This window comes from Topomyia yanbarensis, chromosome 2 (genome assembly GCF_030247195.1).
Source record: "Topomyia yanbarensis strain Yona2022 chromosome 2, ASM3024719v1, whole genome shotgun sequence".
Lineage (NCBI taxonomy): Eukaryota > Metazoa > Arthropoda > Insecta > Diptera > Culicidae > Topomyia > Topomyia yanbarensis.
Genome location: NC_080671.1, coordinates 5,458,454 through 5,464,637, shown reverse-complemented (window position 1 = coordinate 5,464,637; position 6,184 = coordinate 5,458,454). Strand labels below are relative to the sequence as shown.

The 6,184-nt window shown below is 34.3% G+C and overlaps 1 protein-coding gene across 1 annotated transcript in view; it reads left to right on the top strand.

Annotated features, from left to right (window-relative positions):
• The first annotated feature begins 3,198 nt into the window (after nt 1-3,198).
• The window catches only part of LOC131678667 (odorant receptor Or2-like), a 128,560-nt gene continuing 125,574 nt past the window's right edge, over nt 3,199-6,184 (top strand). The window contains exon 1 of the mRNA XM_058958911.1: nt 3,199-3,377. The gene's annotated coding sequence lies outside the window, so the exon portion shown is untranslated. The remainder of the gene's footprint in view (nt 3,378-6,184) is intronic.

Genomic DNA, 6,184 nt, shown 5'->3' with positions numbered 1-6,184 from the left:
ACCCTAAATTTCTAGAAGAAAACCTAAATCTAGTATAGAAGTCAGCAAACGGTGTGTACGAGAATTGAGTGAGCTACTTCTTGTAAGTTTATACCGTTGATTAATTATTATGATGTGAACTCTAATTCAAAATAAATTTGCAGTTTGAGCTGCACGACGAGGCTGCTACAAAAATTGAGTTCGATTTCAGTCCGAACACCTAATTTTGCCACGTTATACAGTAGGTTCTTAGGTATGTAAAAAAAATATAACGAAACAAAAAAATCAAAGAAAAAAAATATTTTGGTTTTTGGCCAAGAATTTGTTCTAGTTACTCCTCTGTGCGCTGTTACCATTTTTCGTTTTGCACGAACAACAGTATATATTCATTCCCATAATGCTCTGACAAACCATCCGGATTTCGTTCGAAATTACAGATGGCTTGGCTGGGCATTATGTTGTAATTGGCTTTCGAATAAGTAAGAAAAGCTAGGCTGTTAATACATACGTATACATTAAGTTTTATAAGAAAATCAGACAATCCAACGTTAAATTCAAATTCAAATATAGCAATGGATCAACTATCTCGATAGTCCAAATTAATCTACGACGAGTTATATCGGTTGAAGTTACTGATGACAGTCTGCATTAATCGATTGCATTTTGAAGCTACTTCACGTGCCTTCAATGCATTGTCATGCAACAAGAGACGTCTTTCAATTAAACAATCTAAAAATAAACAATTAAAGTTGTAGAGTTTTGAAATATGTATATATTAATACATTACCATTGACAAATTTTACTTTGTTTTTTTCCAGTGCTGTACGCACAGGGACTGTGCTGTTTTCAGCCTTTGATTGGCCATCAGCAATAGATATAGTATAATAGTATAGCTCATGTTTGGCCTGATAATACTGACAGCCCACGCGAAGCGAGAGGCTCCCAACAAACATTAGGAGTTGAACTATAAGACTACGTGTTGATTTAAAGCAGATTAAAGGTTATGTAAGCTGAATAAAACTTTGGCTGAACTATTTAAACATTAACAGTTTATTCAGCCTATTTAAAAGCCAGTATTCGCCAGTTCCAACTAGGCTGAACTATACTGCTAATAAATGTAATAGCGACAATATCAAAGCTTTTATTCAACCATCTTAATTAGACTGAATTGCGAGTTGAATAAACGATGCTGTTACTAATAGTATTACCTTTAATCATTAAGCTGCACTACATGTCTTCAAGAGGTTGTTTCTACCTTTACATTTGCCGTTATACACCCTTTGACTTTTAGCTGAATTATGTGTTTAACAAAGGTAATTGTAACTACTACAAAAATTGGCGCGATTAGCAAATCATGAGGAATGATTTGCTCGAACCGACCTGGGTTCGAGTCCCAATACACACACAATATTTTTTTTTACTATTATGTGAAGGATTTTTTTATTATTTCGGTATATTCCAATTGAGATGTTTTGCATATATTACAGTTAAGGAGCAATAGATCAATAAATGAATAAAGAAATAAAGAAAGTTTATTTAGTTTTTTTTTTATATCCTCTGAGTTTTCACCACGGGAAATACACGATTTACAGTTTTTCAATGTACAAGCTTACCAAATCACACGCGCCCTCGTTTATGTACATTTACCTTTTAATTCGAAACGGTCTGTTTACTTGTGAAACATGAATATTCTCATATTGTACACAAGAGAAACTTTTTGTTCCAACGTTGCTATAAATTTTAGACACCAGCATTGTTACCATGATTTTTTTCTATCCATCGACTTGCAAACAAAGGTACAATGAAATGATTATTCACGCTGGCGAACTTAATTGATATAAATAAATAAACTATTGAATTCGAACAGTGACTTCCGCTTACCAAAAAAATCACAATGGAAAGAAAATCATTTGGCAGGGAGTGGTAAATAAATTGAGGAGATTGCATCCTTAGAATTATAAATGACTTTAATCCATCATTCAGTTACCACCACTTTCATATAACACCCATTTTTACTTATCTAAATGTTTTGTGACAACCATAAATCCTCACCTTGGAAACAAAAACGACTATAATCATCATTTTTGAAATAAATAAATTATCTAATTTAAAATTCCCGAATGTTCTAAAAATCATTAAATAAAAAAAAATCTAAATAAAAAAATTATCGTAGGTTGGGATTAGAACCCAAGCCAACTAGGTTCACTCAAATCTATAGAAGGCTACTGTAGCCTTTGTACAGACTCTATTCAGCAGCCTAGACTTGTCGGTACATCGGTGAAATCTTAAGCATTCGATGTATGCAAGATTGGTGCAGACAGTAAGGTAAGTGCTTAGTATTCAACAGGTTGCTGGTTCGGATCCCAGGTACGTGATATGATATCCAACAAGGCAATACAATTTTTCTCTAACTGTAACGTAACACTAATAAAAGAATATGGCTTCCAAAGAGATTGATGGCGTGTGTAACTTGAAATAAATGTCTTTTTTAACAATTTTCCTATGATAATTCTCTCAGCTGAATAGCGGTAACGAAAAGGTTTTTATTGATAAAGCTGAACAGTGGGTTTCTTCAGGCTGTATACGTGCTGAAGATTTGTTCTTTCATGTGTCTTAATCAGACAAGCTGAATAAATTCTCCAAATCCCGGATGTTTAAGGGTGGAATAAACGATATATGATTACACGTATACTTCCAATGTTCAGCTAGAGCTGAATAAAGCAACTGTTAAAACGTTTATAAAACCACGAAATGTTTGTTGGGCTAGCAGCCATCGTCATTATTCGGCTATGGGTTGAACCCTAAATACTAATACAAGCGTTTCGATAGTATAATTGATCAGCGAAAAGCTCTAAACACAAGATTCAAACCACAAAATAGTGCTTATTTTTGAATTAATCGAGGATGGCCATGCAAATTATAGCATAACTGTATCTTACTTCGTGAAACGTTTCATGCCACTCGAAAAGTTTCAATGCTTTGCTCGTATTTGTTTTCAACCTTGCATGCAATAGATTTTCTTCGTGTTAGTCGCTTCCTTTCGAGTATGAAATTTTCCCCTCCTATTGGTGCAGGTAATCGATCGAAAATCACACTGTTGCTAGTTAGAGTGCCGAGCTACACGTTTCGTGAAATTCCTAGTATCCGTGCATGCACGTGCAAAGCATGTTAATGCCGTAGAAGCATCAATTGTATTATAACATTAGGCTGCGCTTGTGCTGGATTGGAATTAGCGCTTGCAACTGAATTTCGTGTTTGGAATATGTACGATGATGATAAACGGTTTAGCGAAAGTGAAAAGTTAATTGAAAAAGCTCGTCAAAAGCTTTTATGTTTCGTGGACTTTTCCTGTTCGCAAAAATCTATGCCTCGGTTTCTAGACGATGTTCTTGGATATGGTAGGAATACAATTGAATGAATATTATTATTTCTATTATTTTTGTACATTTTGAACCTTTTTAAAAGGTGGTGAAAATTATTTATAGACATCTAAAATCGCTTGCATTATACAAAGCATTTTGCAATATATTTTTTTAGGCGAAATATGGCACTTCTACCCCAAGTGCGGATAAGAAATGTGGCAAATCTACACATTGCTGACAGAAATGTGTAGATTTGCCAGTGTCAACATTGAATGAAAATAGTCTACTTCGATCAGGCAACATATTGAGCATTCTAACACACAAATTTACACATTTTGGATAATAATAAATTCGAATTCCCTTGTTTCGTATGGATCATACCCGATATGAAAAAAAAAAAAAATAATAAAACACAAAGGATATTGCCATGGTCTTTCGCTTTACGCACTGAACGTACGTAATATATGTCAATTGTAATTATCAACGCATGGTAACGACTGTGTAGTTCCGGTATTTCTTTAACGAACAGTCAACCATTCATTTATCAGTTTGGCCTAGCATTGTAGCCACCGGCTGTTTGAAAGTTGATTCACCACATTGTAGCATTCCCGGATGTCGACTACTTTGTGCAGGTTCAGTGAACGTGTGAATTCAAATATGGGATGGGTTCGGGTTCGATTAAAATTTTCCATTCACATTCGCGCTACTTTTCCAACGCAAAAAGAGTACAAACAATTCCGGTTACTGGAGCGTGTATCGACTAAAGGCGATTCGCTGAAATAATAAAATAATGGTCGGTTGTCAATGTTGTTAACAATTAACACTTTTTAATTGGACACACAAGAATAAAAATATGCTCGTCCCACAATCGTGAGACTGGAAAAAAATAAATCGGAAAACTTTCCTTTCTCGACTTTCCTCCTATTCTTTATCGTTATCCGCTCCATGGGATCATTATTGTACACCTGAGAGATTACAGCCCACCACGGCGGGTAGGTCGATTTGAACCTGTCTGTTGCAGCAGCCGTGCATCAACTCACCCACGCGTTGAAGAAGTTGGCGAAAAAGGGGGAGGGAAGCAGAAATGGGAGCTCACAATCGTTTATGGGAAAAGTTCATAATTGTTTCTCGCCTTGTCCAAATTAAGCAGTCGGAATTTATAGTGATTCAGTGCGGTTTTCTGCTGTGTGCAAAAAGTTTTCGTTATGCATCTGTAATTTGTTTCAGCTGGTGTGTTACATCCAACAGTGCAGTGGTATATTGTACCAAGAGGTAAATTTAATGCAATTTGATGCATATTTGTTAAAGTAAGTTGTTATAATGGTTATTCAAAGATGAAAGATGATTCTTTCGGGTATTGGGTAAACGCTCTCTAATTCAACTCACTAGTAGCGTGTTTGCGTATAAGTATGATTATTGTCAAACAGTTAGAGGGGGGGGGGGGGGTTTGATGAAAATCGTTGATTTTTCGAAAATACTTACATTAAATATGAGTTTTATAAATTATTAAAAATTCACAAACATAAGTAGTCTAACAGATGCCATTTCAGGCAACAATCAAGGAGAATCAACATGGGAACACTAGATTATTTTCTTGTATAATATGTCAATGAAGTCAAAGAATGTGAACTTTTAAAGTGGGATAAATGTTCGAAAACTTTTTGAACGTTCAAGATGACATAAATTCGAAATTCTTAAGTGTGAAGGATTGACAACTTCGGAAAGTTTTCCTATTTAAAACAGCGCATACTTTGATATAAGAAATTTAGTGATTAATTCGCAAAGATGTAATTATGGAGAATTAACTCTTCAAAGATAGTAAGAGACTTGGCCTTCAGCAAAGTTGTTGATAATGCCATTTCAAAGAATTTTATTGAAAATATGAAGGCTACATAAATACAGCATATCGAGATATAAAACAGATATATAGTTTCAGGGACTTTCAGAGTTTCAGATACTATTTAATACCTTAATTAAATGTGATTTGTATTGTTTATAAACCGTCGAAGAGATTTATTAAATATAGTAGTGTCAGAATAACTTGTTTTCAAGGTTTTCTACTATTATGTTTCGATACTCTGAAAATATGGAGTAATCATATTTCCAACAAAGTTGTTAGAAATGGCGTCTTAGAAAACTTTGCTGGAGACATTAAGTCTTGAGCTAAATTTGCTTGAAGCGTAAATTCTCTACAATTACCTCTAAGAAGATTAACCGCCAAAATTATTTTATCAGACTATGTGTAGTTTCACGTTTTGAATTTTTTTAAGGCTTCCCAACATCGAAATTTGATAGTTGAATGAATGTGATCGTTACCGTTAAAATTTGTTTAACTTTTCTTCATTATTCAAGCTCACAACTAGACAACGAGCCCTAGTACTTAGCACACAAAATTTTATTACGCCATTCAATTCAGCACTCAAATATACACCATTAATTTCCATTAATTTGAAATATATTGAATTTCAGTAATGTTTCGATTATATCACGGTCGGTCTGTATTTTAGCGTGATACATTTGAAGCGTGATATATTCAAAACAAAACAAAAAATTACATTCAAGCAATAATCCATGTATTTCTATTAACAAAAAGTATTAAAAAGTTAAAGTTAGTCAAAAAGAATAAATCATAGTAGGGTAATGTGACTATTTTTGCCATGTTTCTATTATCATACAACCCATTTGAAGCCGTTGGTTAGAGCAGCGTCCGACATCAACGCATTAGGTCAAATGGCATTGTATCAGCGGATAATTTTTCCCCACACAGCTTCACTTTACGTATCCCGTACTGTTTCTTAAAATTGTTGAACCACCCAAAACTAAACTTGAAGGAATCTGGCACG